The 13,377-nt window shown below is 38.5% G+C and overlaps 1 long non-coding RNA gene and 1 pseudogene across 2 annotated transcripts; both read right to left on the minus strand.

Moving 5' to 3' along the window:
- Nucleotides 1–828: 828 nt before the first annotated feature.
- Nucleotides 829–5,858, minus strand: LOC146380143 (uncharacterized; annotated as a pseudogene). Its single transcript, XR_014801394.1, has 4 exons — nucleotides 5,749–5,858; nucleotides 4,219–4,321; nucleotides 2,532–3,127; nucleotides 829–1,649 (listed from the first exon to the last, which is right to left on the minus strand). The product of XR_014801394.1 is annotated as an uncharacterized LOC146380143 (transcript).
- A 3,220-nt stretch (nucleotides 5,859–9,078) lies between these two features.
- LOC146380144 (uncharacterized) lies at nucleotides 9,079–12,065 on the minus strand. The gene is made up of 4 exons (XR_014801395.1): nucleotides 11,757–12,065; nucleotides 10,691–10,791; nucleotides 10,416–10,492; nucleotides 9,079–10,172 (listed from the first exon to the last, which is right to left on the minus strand). It is a non-coding gene; the product is annotated as an uncharacterized LOC146380144 (long non-coding RNA).
- Nucleotides 12,066–13,377: the final 1,312 nt, after the last annotated feature.

Below are 13,377 nucleotides of genomic sequence, written 5' to 3' on the forward strand. Positions count from 1 at the left end.
CTCCGGGCGGCCCTTCCAGACCAACCATACATGTTTTGTCTTTTTCTAATTAAACTGTCATGAACATTAACATTTAACATGCTGTTTAAGGCCTGTAGCGGCTCAGATGCAGCTCTTGGGTATTGTGCAGTTTCTGTGAGCACTGAACAGTCTTTGGGGTGGATCTGAATGCTCCATACTAGCAAACTTGCTCACGGTCAGTTAATCATGTGCATAGAGCTCTGTGATGAATTTTCACATTTACTCTGTGAATCTTCATTCTTCTAGCTAGTCTTTACTCTTCTAGAAGCTTTCTTTGCTCAGATGTTCAGAATTTCTGCAACACTCAGATTTTAGCTCCAGAATTTGTCTTAAACAACAAAAGCATGGATCCATCCTGCCTTGTATCAGGAAATGCTGATAAAGTCTGAGCAAGTGAAACCACGACTTTAAAAGATTATTTTCCAAAATGAATCTTTTTGACAGCTTAAAAAGAAAATCAGGAAGTTTTTATGCGTACTGCAAGTTTGATAAAAAAAATTAAAGATTTTAAACATGTTATTTTTCATAACTTTCAGGACAGATTTTTCATAAGCTGCAGGAACCCTGTTCAGTGTGAGTAGAGAACAGCCAAGTCTCCTCCTCTGATAAACCTCCATCTGTGCCACTGAAAACAGATCATCAGACTCTGACTGTAAACATGTTTCCATTTGTCACTTCAGTCTTTACTCTGAAATACAGGAAATGACATCATGGCTCAAAATCTTTGTCATTAAACTTTTTCTTTATTTAACAATTTTTAACTTCATTTAACTTTATTTAACAAAATAAATTCAATAAAAACTTGAGAACAGGGAACTGATTTTTCATTGAACTGTTGAGAAAAAAAGAAGGAAAACACTGAACACAAACACCACAGAAGAACAGTTTACAAAGATTCAAATGGAACTACGGGAACATTTTCATTCAAAGCTGCCTCATTAGATCTTTACAGCAGAGTCTATCTGAACTCTGTGGAGCCTGATCTCCAGGGTTTTAAGTTGGACCCTGAAACCAGAAGAGGATGTTTCTCTCTCTTCAGATTCGCTGTCATCCTGTGATGAGAACGATTTCAGCCCTGCGTGATCACGCTGATGTTTGCACAGAGCAGATAATGAAGTGAATGTTTTGGCACATTGGTAACAGTGAAAGAGTTTATTAGTAACGTGGGATCGTTTGTGTGCAGAGTATGAACTGAGATTTTTGAAGCTCTTGTCACACTGCTCACAGCTGTAGTTTCCTTCCATGTGTGTACGTTCATGCTCGTTACAATTATCTGAACGTGAGAAGCTTTTGTCACAGTGTCTGCACTTGTATGGTTTCTCTCCTGTGTGGACTCGTTTGTGTTTTTTAAGGTTACTTGCAGTGGTGAAGGATGACCCACACTGATCACAGAGGTGCTTTTTGACCCCACTGTGAAAGAGTTTGTGTCGTTTTAAGTCACCTGATGTGGGGAAGCTTCTCCCACATTCTTTGCAGTATTTCAGTTTGTCTCCAGTGTGTTTACGTTGATGTATTTTTAGGCCAGCTTGCTGACTGAAAGTTTTTCCACAGATGTCACAACGAAAGTCTTTCCCACCACCACAGCGATGACAGGGTTGAGAAGTGGATCCATCTGTGTCGCTCTGCTTCTAAACAAAGACACAAAGACAGTGTAAGTCAGTCCTTCAACACTTTTATCCTGAATGTCGCCTGAAATAAAGAGCATCTCTGCAGACGTCCAGTTACATTTTAATTGTTTCAATTAACACACTCAGTTTACTGGGCTACAATAACTACAATACTACCACCATAATACTACAGTAATACTTATTTAATATTATAGTAACATCTGACTTAAACTTAAGTACTAAAACACTGATGTTTTTAGGGTATCCACATAGTGCTAAACTACTGTAACACTGCAATAATACTAATTTAATACTGCATTAATAACACTGTAGTTGTGCAGTTATAACACTCAGCTGACTGGGACACAAAAAACACTATTACCCCCAATGACACTGCAATTATAGCATTAAATGGGTATTTTAACACTAAAAGTACTAAAGCTATATGAAAGCAATGATACTACAGCTACAATACTATGAAACATTACGTAACGATACAACTTTGTTAACCATATGAGAAGATTACTGAATGGTTTGGCTTTGCACTTAATTTAAGTTTTATTATTATTATTCCATTTACACCTGACAGAGGAATACGCTGGTGTAAACCAAAGGCCATTTATACAGAAATAATAACACCATGATATACCACGAAGCTGCCTGAAGATACAATAACAGCATCATATCAGTTTTCAGGACTTTTTAGTTTCATATCAGTTTTCAGGACTTTTAGTTTTTCTTATGATTGTGTAAACAAAAATCATAACTGAAATTAAAACTTGAATAATGGCTCAGAGCTACTCTTCAGTGCAGTAGAAGTGCTAACATGCTAACACAATTTAATGAGCAGACTTGTTCCAAACAGTCAGACTGAACTTACAAGATAAAAATAAAAATACATACCTCACAGTAACTGCACTTGTAGAGTCTCTTTCTGGTGTGGATCTGTTGGTGTTGTCTCAGGTACTGTGGAGTTTTAAAAGTCTTCTCACACAGGTCACATTGATAAGGTTTCTCCTCAGTGTGGGTAAACATGTGGCTTTGTAAGTGTGCATCTGTTGTAAAGTATTTGCCACACTGATCACACCAGTACACATCTTCTCCGGTGTGAATGCGTAGGTGTATATTTCTGTACCCTAGCTGGCTGAAAGTTTTTCACAGATGTCACAGCTGTATGCCTTAATTCCAGAGTGGGTAACTAGATGACTCTGTAAGTGGCTACTTCGAGTAAAAGCTCTGCCGCACTGATCACAGCTGTACGCTTTAACTCCACTGTGGATGACTTGGTGTCTTTTTAGGGCTTTCTTCCAGGAAAAGGACTTTCCACACAAGTCACAGCTGAACGGTCTCTCTCCAGTGTGGATGAGCTGATGTTGTTTTAGTTTAGACTTCAAAGTAAAACCATTCCCACACTCGTCACAGGTGTATTTTTTCTCTCTCTTTCTTCTGTGAGGTTTGTCGGCCTCCTGAGAGCGCTGACTTCTCAGTCCATGTTGGTCCTGCAGTGACAGAGATACAAACAGAGGCAGTGAGTGAAATGCATTCATTGAACAAACTGAAGCTTCAAACTCCCTCCATTAACACTAGTTTTAAACCTGAAGGTGGAGTGTGGCACCAAACACCTTAAAGGTCTCTTATCCCCACCTACTGGTAGTAGTAACACATTACATCCAACCTGGTGTTAAACATAATTAATGACTGTAAACACTCTAAAATCATGCCCATCCCTCCTGCTTGTACACAAATATTAATGCTAACACACTCAGAATAGTAATAAATGTTTACCAGGTCCGTACTTTTTTATATTTCCTGTTGCTGATTCTTATTATATATTTCTGTAATTGTCTAATTTCTTCAATGATAATGAATCAAATGTAACAGTTACTAGCTTGGTTCAGTGAAGGATGATGTCAGAGTCTGATTGTAACCTGAAGGGTTTTTTTTTACTTTTACTCTCTACATTAAAAAAATTATATCTGTATTTTCTACTCCTTACATTTTCAAAACAGGCTTGTTACTTCTGGTTTAAGGCATTTGAGGGGAGTTATTTCATCACTGCAGGTATCAAAGATCAAATCGATTTGAGCCTAAACAGTAACATGTGAAATCCAATCATGATCATGTACTAATCATGAGAGATGAAAGAGGCAAAACTGTGTGCTTTAGTCAGGGGTTAAATTGGGCCGGTGTTTATGTTTTTTGGCACAAAACCTGAACGACTGCAGGTGCTGATAAGGTGCAGTCGCGGTATTTCAACATCTAGCAATACAAAGACAACAAAGAAAAAATGGAGTAATATTTTTTATGTGGCAGGTAATGTCAAATGCAGCGTTTCTATCAGCTCAACAAACATCAGCAAACACAAAACTCTTTATGTGCATTTTGTCTCACAGTGTGATTTAAAGACTGCTGTAAAAATCCTCTGCAGGTTAGTGCAGGATAAGCAGGTAAGTTTACTGTTTACTGCATTGTATTATTACATTATTATTACATTACATTAATATAGCACAAGGTTCAGTTAGTTTAGCATAAAACATATATCGGTACTTCAGCTTTTAATGGAGTATTTCTTGACACTAGTTTCTGCCACCTTCTGTGTTGAGCTCATTGTTTTCTCTGCAGTGGCTGAGCTGAGTCCAAGTAGCTGTTGTTTCTCTGCTGCTCCGTCAGACTCTTCTCCTCCTGCTGATCAGCTGGGACACAAAACAGATCTTTGTTAGACTCCACACTGCACTGAAGAGTCAAAGTGTCTCATATGTTCATTTGAGAACACAAAGAACAAATATTTAGCTTCCCTGGGTGGGCAACTTGGTTGAAATAAAACAAAAGGTTTGAGCACCGATACCAAATTTAGCAGTATGGCACACCAGTACCAGGAGAGCAATTCCTGTTTAAAGAATGCCCTGGCCAAAAACAAACACAAAACAATCAATGGAGATGCAAAAACTAGTACAGTGTTTCCAAACCACTGTGACGTGGCACATACGTGTGCCGTGAGAAATGATCAGGTGTGCCGTACAAGATTATCCTGTCTGAGTGGGTGTAGAAATCTGAGCCATGATCTGAATAACCCTCATCACTCAGTCCACTCACAGTTGGATTCTATACATGGATCAAGTCCACTGCACTACTTTTCAAGCATTCTGAAACCTGTCCTCTAATGTGTGCCTTCCTCCTCTTTGTATTTACTCCTCCTCTCTGTCATTTATTCTAGCTGTCTTACTATTTATAATGTTTTCCAAGCACAGTTGGTATGGAGCACCCAGAATTTAGTTAAATATGTACAATGAAAATAAAAAAAACTATTCTATTGTATTCTATTCTATTTATCTTTGTTCCTCCATTTCAGTTTTGTTTGCAAACATGAAAATTATCTCACCCTCCAAAAAATTATGGAGCTTAAAAAAATCAGCAGTACTTTTAAATGTGATAAAATTAGAGCACAGATCCCCTCTTAGGGGCCGAGGCTGTATTTGTTTTAAAAATGCATCTCTGGTATCTCTGGCCTATCATTATTATTTTGCTAACAGTTAAGCAGACTCACTCGCTGAATACTGATCAGTATATATCAAATAATCTTTGAAATGATTCTAATAACAGGCCTCTCACAATGAGGCCAGTTTTTACAGTCAAATGCCCTGTGGGCCGACACAACTTTGCACTGATAAGACAAAGACAGCTGTGTTTAAGCCTGGAATACATTTATTTTTATATTTCTCATAAATGTATTTTATTACAGCGCTTTTAATGCCAACATGTCGGAATTTAAGTTACCTTAAATGGATGAAGGGTGGCGCTAGCTAGCTTGGTTAGCTAGCTGCATTCAAAAACTGTGCAGGTGCCACAGAGATGCTAACTAGCGCTTAGTAACAAACCAAAAAATAATAGAAGCTTAGCTCATTTTAAAGATTTTTTCTAATATTACCACTGTTTTCTTCTCTGTGTTTCATTAGCATTTGTTGATATTTTCTTGTAAATTAGTTTATAGCAGCTTGACTTGATGTAGAGGCTTTTTCTTTCACAGGGTTCACAAATAACTGACAACAGAGACCGAGGAGAGCAACAGAAAACTTCACTCAGGAGCTAAACTCAAGATTGACTGAACTCACATCAAAGTTACCTTAGTGCTTCTCTTTAGATGAGCCAGAACAATAAACTAAAACACAAACGCAATCAAGCGGGAACTGTGTGGCTTCTTCTTCTTCTTTTGGGGTTTTCTTTGGCGGTTAAAGTTTTAAGGTGCATTACCGCCACCTGCTGGACTAGATGGTTAATATCCTAAATGTCATCATTCCTTTTTTATGGCTTAAACTGTTTCTCATGAAAGAAAAAAACTAATTGAGTCTCACTCTTTGTGAGCTAAAACTAGAGATTTAAAAGTATTTTAATAAACAATAAAAACTAGGACAAAATGTTTCAGTGTGTTTTATTCATTAACATAAACATCAGATGTCTTCAGCTTACCATTAGCTCCATTTCTTTAAGAGGTTTTGCTTTCTGCAGGCCGCCACAGCATATAAGAATGTGTTGTTTTTCCTGATTTAATAAAGGTTACACTGACTCACTTCTCTATCATCAGATCCAAGTGTGACATTAGCCATAATTTCCCAGGAGGGTACTTGGGTTTTGAGCCACAGCACAGTTTTCAGGTTTAATTAATGGGTTTGAGTACAGCCTGATAATTACAGGCATTCAAACTGTTTGCTGATGAACTTTGGAGGTAAAATTATACAGAGCTTTAGAAGGTTTTTCATAGGAGAAGTATAGATAGATACTTGTTCCCACTGAATGAGGTTAAATCTTTTACTGGTTGATTGATGAACCTCACAATAACTTGTGTTGCTTTGCAGATAAACTCGGCCTGGTTGGTGCAAAAAGTCATTCATCTGCACCATGAAGCCATGAAATCTCTGAATAACAAAGACACACGAGACAGGAACATTTCTTTTGTCTTCCATGTAACAATCCCTAACTCTGTAATTAACCAATGTGACATTTTATCTTGGATGTCTAAACTGGCTCATCCCAGTGTGGCTGTTGCTCAAGATTTAGCACAAGTCACCTTCTGATCAGAAGCTTTGTGGTTTGATCCCTGGCTGCTCCAGTCTGCAAGCCACATATCCTTGGCCAAGATACTAATTCCAAGTTGCTTTCTGATGCATCCACTGGAGCGTGAATGTTTTATGGAATTTGTCAAACAGTTTTACGTGTGGTCACATTGTTTTGTTTTTGTGTTCGGATTGAAGCGCACACTTGTGAGTCCTCCAAAGTTACACAACATTCACTGAAGATGAAGACTTTTTAAAATCTTAGTTTGCACTTGTGGATCATACTGTGTGCATTTGTAACACTTTTGAAACAGATTTCTAAATGAGCAGTGTTCCCTGAATGCGTCTCATACAGCTGCAGGACATTCAGTCAGCTTTCAACACAATCTTTCATGCATTCTTCTCCCGTGTTGCATTTTGGTCTACGGGAATGATTCTCGCTTCAGGTGTGAGAGGTCCCGGGTTCAACTCCCGGACGAGCCCATGTGGTGTTATATAAACTCTATGAACATTAGATCTTACATATTTCTAGGTCAGGTGCCATTTGAACCACATTCAACTCTTTAACAATAAGTCTGCACCTGCTTTGTGGAGGCAACTAATTGATTTGATAAGAACTTTCCAAAAATCTCATCCAATTAATTCTCCTTTACAGATTGTATAACTGTCACTTTTTACAATAAGAATTCTCCAACAAACTTTTGGAAGAACATTATTTTTCTTTTTTTTTTCATTTGTTTTGACCCCAAACTAACCAGATGTAATGCTTTTTTTCATCAGCACAATAGTTTTCAATTTCACGTTGGTCTATATTCCCCACATCCTGTTATGTCCTTATTCTCTTTGGGAATCACAGATATGAACATAATCAATTGATTAATTAACAATTGAATTCCACTAATGTGTTCATCCACAGCCTCAGGTCTTTGTCACTGTTGGGGGGTGCTGGATGACCCGGTTCTTCTGGATCCATCCGTGTCTGCCTCTGGCTCCTGGGGGCCATTATTGCAGCTTCCCACCGTCATCAAGTACAATGGTGACAAAGGAACACACATACTCTCTCTCTCCAACAGACACACCACAAGATGATTGCTGGTTTATGTATCTGTGGATCTTCATGTGCAGCAGTTCTTTGTAAAAAAAAAAAAAAAAAACACCAATAAATCAGCAGACGTACTGAGACGTAGACTGTGACAACACGAGCTTGACACGGGGTCTCATACTGTGATTGTAGCTCAAGTTAACCTGGAAAGATAGACGTCTAAGGTCTCTAAAACATTTGGATGTTCAGTAGGGATGGGTATTGATAAGATTTTCACGATTCCGATTCCATTTTCGATTCTTTATCAATTCTTTTTTTTTTTTTTTTGGAAAAGGAGAACACTAAGGTCGATCAGCTTAGAACTTTGTTTTATATCTTCTCTTTGAACAAGATAGAAATTTAGGAGTAACATGGCCTTACAAACCCAACAGTGAGATCTTAAGAGATCCACAGCCTACGGCTCTTCAATGGGGCGTCACAGGGTCCCCGGGAAAAAAAAAAAAAAAAAAAAGTAAATGTAAAATAATAAAATAAATATTCTTCTGTAGCAATAACAAAGTATAACATAAATTATTCTGTAGCAATTACACAAGAATATCCAGTAATGTCCCTGCCTACAATTAAACACATTGACTTACCGAAAATCGAGGGCATCTGCTGTGGCAAATGGGTGCAAGGCTTTGACCACAAACTTAGTCACTGCTCGGTGACATTCGTCTATCCTGGCCTGAAAGGAGACGCCACTGGCAGACTGCAGTGAGAACTGCCAGCATCTGAGCCAGCCAGACTCTGTCTGTCTCTCTCATCATGGTCACCTAAATGCACAGTAATGGCAGGTTTTGTAATAAGGCAGATCGCGCTAACATAATGTGCACTGTTAGTTGATGATTTACCTGCCGCATTAACGGGAGAGGACGTACAAACGTTACCGCTGCTGCTGGGTTGAGATTTACGAGTCCGGAGTGGAATTAAAAACACAACATTCATTTAAGGTTATCGCATGTTTTGTAAGCAAATGCTTTTGCATATTTGTAGTGTTTCCTCCCTTAAACGAAGTATCTACTTTGCAAGTATTGCAAGTTGCCCTGTTGTCATCTGTTCTCGTAAAGTATAATCAAACTTTTGAGCGTTTGAGCCGCTTAGGCGCCATATTTCCTGCCAGGTAAATGACGCTCCGCAACGTGGTGACGTCATTCGGGGCGACTGGAATCGATAAGGGAATCGTTTGCAAAAATGGCAAACAATTCCAAGGAATTGAAACAGTGGGAACTGGCTCTCAACAAGAACCAGTTTTCGATACCCATCCCTAATGTTCAGTCTCTGACAGAAGGATTTGAGACATGTAGAAAGTTCAGTTTTGAATTGGTGAAACAAATATTTTATTTATAGTTTCTCATACACAAGGCAGATAATATTCTTTATGTATATTATTTTTTACAAATACTGGAAGCTACAACCTGAAATAAAACACATTTTCATAAATTCATCTCTTATTATATAGAAAACTTCGATGATGTTCTGTCTCCCAGTAGGTATTTTGGATCGAACAAACTGTATTTAAAATAGCCAGAGTAGACTGAATTCAAATATTTCTAAAATCAAAGGGTTAAAAATAAAGGGCCAAAAGTTCACCCCAATCGGAGACTGATATGTTGAGCTACATGAAGACAAGAAGATTAAAACTTAATACAAAAGCTGATATACATTAAAATATTTGTAATTAAAGGAACATTAGCTGCTGTCAAGGCTCTAATTTGCTCCTTCAAAACTTGTGTTGTCAACTCTGGAGTTGTTTACATTCATACCAGTGTTTAAAACAACAGGGTTGAATTCATAATGTCCGTTGCCTGGTGTCATCGACCAGTCAAACATCTGGTATATGAATTTGTTAAAACTCAGAAATCTGGTGCAGTGTCTACACCTGCCAACTACAAAGAAGCATGAAGCCTGTCATGAAGTCAAGCTTCTTGTTCAAAGCCTTTACGTGCTTCCTCCAGGACACTGATATGGTTAGCAGATGTAGTTCAGTGGAAAGAAAAGAATTCCTACAAGGTCAGTAGATCTGTAACACAGTCTGGATTTCTTTAGGATGGAAACGTTACTTTTCAGAGACACAGAGCTCAGAGAAAACTACAAAAGTGGGTTGTCCATACCAAAATAATCTAGATGGATAAACTGCACCAAAGGCAAGAGGAGAAAATATTGACACAGCACTTTGCAATATTTAACTTCTACAACTTCAGCTACACCAACACAAGGGAGGAAGTGGCCTTTCTTTACTCCCCCACCCTCTTTAACTGACCCAGTGTTTGGATACAAACAGGAAGCTCCATCACTGACAGGTGTTCAGGTAAGGCAGGACCTGCTCCTGTCGAGCCACAGTGCTGAAATTTATCTACATCATGTGCTGGTTTTCCTAAACTTCCTCCTTCAGTTCTGAAAACAAGTCTTCACCTGAAAGAAGGAATGATTATAACTATATGGTCCACATGGGTCAGAATATTTACTGTTATGCTTTGGCACAAGTCACTTTAGAACAGAAAATGATACCAAAACAATAATTGAATAATGGCTAAATTGCTCACTCTTATACAGAATAGCATCATACAAACACTCTGCATTTTGGCTGCATTCCTAAAATTTGCCACCAGATTTCACTTGAACATTGCTCACTGGGCAACAATGCTGAGTACATACCTGTTGAGATTCTGAGAGATTTAGATTGATGAAAGCCATCCGAGTCTTCCAGTCTGCCATTTTTGCAGCTTCACAGACTAAAAAAGACAAAACTGGTTTAAGCATCTCTGCTGGAGCAGGTGGTTTGTTGCTGAGGCTTCAAAGCATCCGTTTAAACCATCCTGTTTTGCAGCATCAACAACCACACTGATGTCAGCTCAGTGAGAGTTGAAGACATGATAACCAGTCATGTGTTCATAAACTGCATTAGGATATACCTGTTCCACTTCACCCACCTGAACCCAGGAGAGTAGGCACTGGAAAATCTCTTCTCCTGACCAGAGTCTGTGGCCATAGAGCAGCTCTTGGTGAGGGTGTGTGCCTTCCTTGTGAGGTGCTGTGGAGAGAAACAAAGAAATTGACCCAAAAAAAGTAGGCTTTAAGAAAACAACCCTCCCAAAACCAATGTGAATATAGACTGCTCAAAAAAAAATAAATAAATAAAAAATAAAGGTAACACAAAAAGATGAGACCCCAGATGTGAATTATTAAAATATTCTTTTTAAATACTTTGTTCTTTACATAGAACAACAAAATCACAAAAAATCATCAATGGAAAGAGACATCAGTGTAATGCTTTAAGAGTTTCTATCAGGTCTTTGCAGGGAGAGCTGAAGCTCTTTTAAAGACCTGTTGGTCAATCTCAACACATTCTTGACCAAACCAGTGTGACTGCTGAGGGCCTTTTTAACTGAGGTCAGAGTGAGTGCAATGTGCAAGATCTTCATCTGACTGGATCTATACCAGACTGATGTTGAAATGTGCCAAAGAGATTTGAACAGATGCTCTACACCAGGGGTGGGCAATCTCAGTCCACAAGGGCCGGTGTCCCTGCAGGTTTTAGATCTCACCTTGGGTAAACACACCTGAATCTCATGATTAGTTCGTTACCAGGCCTCTGGAGAACTTCAGGACATGTTGAGGAGCTAATTTAGCTATTTAAATCAGCTGTGTTGGTTCAAGGACACATCTAAAACCTGCAGGGACACCGGCCCTCGTGGACTGAGATTGTCCACCCCTGCTCTGCACCCAACCATCTGCTTCATGCTTCCCAACAGCTTAAACCAGTTTCTTCAAACTGGACTGAAGTGGACTCCCTGTTCAACTGTGGAGGGAGAAAGCAGTGTCAAGATTTCAGTACAAACAAAATCATCTGTGCCCACGCTTATTCAATCCTACTGCAGACAAACAGGCCATATATGCCAAATCTTTTCAATTAACAACGGCAGCTTATTGTGCACATCCACCAGTAAATGAAGCTTCTAACTTCACTTCAGCAATCAGTTAACAGTCAGGGCCTACCTCCGTGTCTGGATCCATATCTGCTGACTTTAATCCTCTCCATCCTTGATGCCATGCTCCATTGTAGAGATTCTTCCATAGATGGATTTTTGTTGGCAAATTTTAGCAACATCAGGAACAAATGAAAAGTTGCTGAGACCTGGACCTGAATACTTGTGTGCCGCCTTCTCCAAAAACAGTGATTCACTGAGACAAAAAAAAATTCTTTAAATCGTTATCAATAAAAGAAAACTAAAGGAAACACATCTAAAACAAAGCACGCAAGAGAACCAAAAACTCAGCAATCCTCTCTGCTCCAACTGACACTGCATGAACAGGTGCCTAAAATAAGCAATCAATACCGCCCAAATCACATGACCCACCACAAACTATCACAAAATACTTTCAATACAAACCTCTTAAACATAACCATCAAAAACCACACAGTTAACAACAGCATGCAATCTGTATATTAAGTTAAGGCTTACTGGGCTTAAGCCCGGGTTGTTTTTTCAGAAGCCCGGGGTCTTTTGGAGTGTAATTTTTTCATAGTTAGATGCCTGGCTGACAACTGTATAAAACAAAACTACACACAATATTCGAAGCACATAGTGCACACTGTGGGAATTTACGACTGTGCGTAAATCCCCCCTAATATTGGTATGATCCGAGCTCAGGCACTAAGCACTGAGCGAGGGGGCGGGGGGAGCTGCTTCCTGCAAGTGCGCTGTTGGAGAAACGGAGCCAGGCAGACAGAGGAGAACTGAAGTTTGACCAGGTACCAAAGCAAATCATTCGTACTGTACAAATAATGTAAATATGACGGTGTATCACGAAAGATTGATATCAAACTGATCACGTGACCCATATTACGTTACTTGCTCTTCAAGTGAATCAACAAATGGCGAAATGAAAAGCTAAACAACAACAATGCTGTTTCTTTAGAGAGTCTTAGCTTACACATGTGTTTATTTCATATTTTCAGTTGTTACCCTCCACGACTAAATGAATCGGTTTCAGTAATGTACTGATATACAAGAATGGACATAAGGGGCTTCTTTCAAAGAAAAAAACTCTGGTAGATGTTATTTTATATATTATGCTTTGTATGTTGTTCAGTATATTTCTATGCAAAACAAGAGGAATTTCAATACACAGCAGTATATTCACAGTTTAAACCAGATATTTACATACACTTTATGGAAAACACAAGAACATTTTTTTACTGTTAAACATCAATTTAGAGTAAACTTGTTTTGTTTTGGATAAATAAATATTGAAATATATTTTGAATTAGTTAAATGTCAGAATAAAGAGAGACAGAGCTGTCTATTTTTTATCACTTTCATCAAATTTAGGAGTACATATACACTAAGTTTATTGTTAATTAATAAGAAAACTCCAGACATTCCATTCTGAGCTGAAGAAGCTTCTGATAGGTTAGTAGAGTCCATGTGAGTAAACTGGTGGCACACCTGTGGATGCATATAAGGCAAAACACAGAGCCTGTTTCTTTGAAATGGGAAAATTAAGAGATATCAACCAAAACACCAGGAAAAGAACTGTGGAGCTCCATAAGTGTGGCTCAATTTTGAATACAATTTGGTGCCATTTACAATTAAGAAATACAGATAGTTTCTCT

Source organism: Perissodus microlepis, chromosome 9, assembly GCF_051167445.1.
Source record: "Perissodus microlepis isolate ML-2025 ecotype Zambia chromosome 9, ASM5116744v1, whole genome shotgun sequence".
Taxonomy (NCBI): domain Eukaryota; kingdom Metazoa; phylum Chordata; class Actinopteri; order Cichliformes; family Cichlidae; genus Perissodus; species Perissodus microlepis.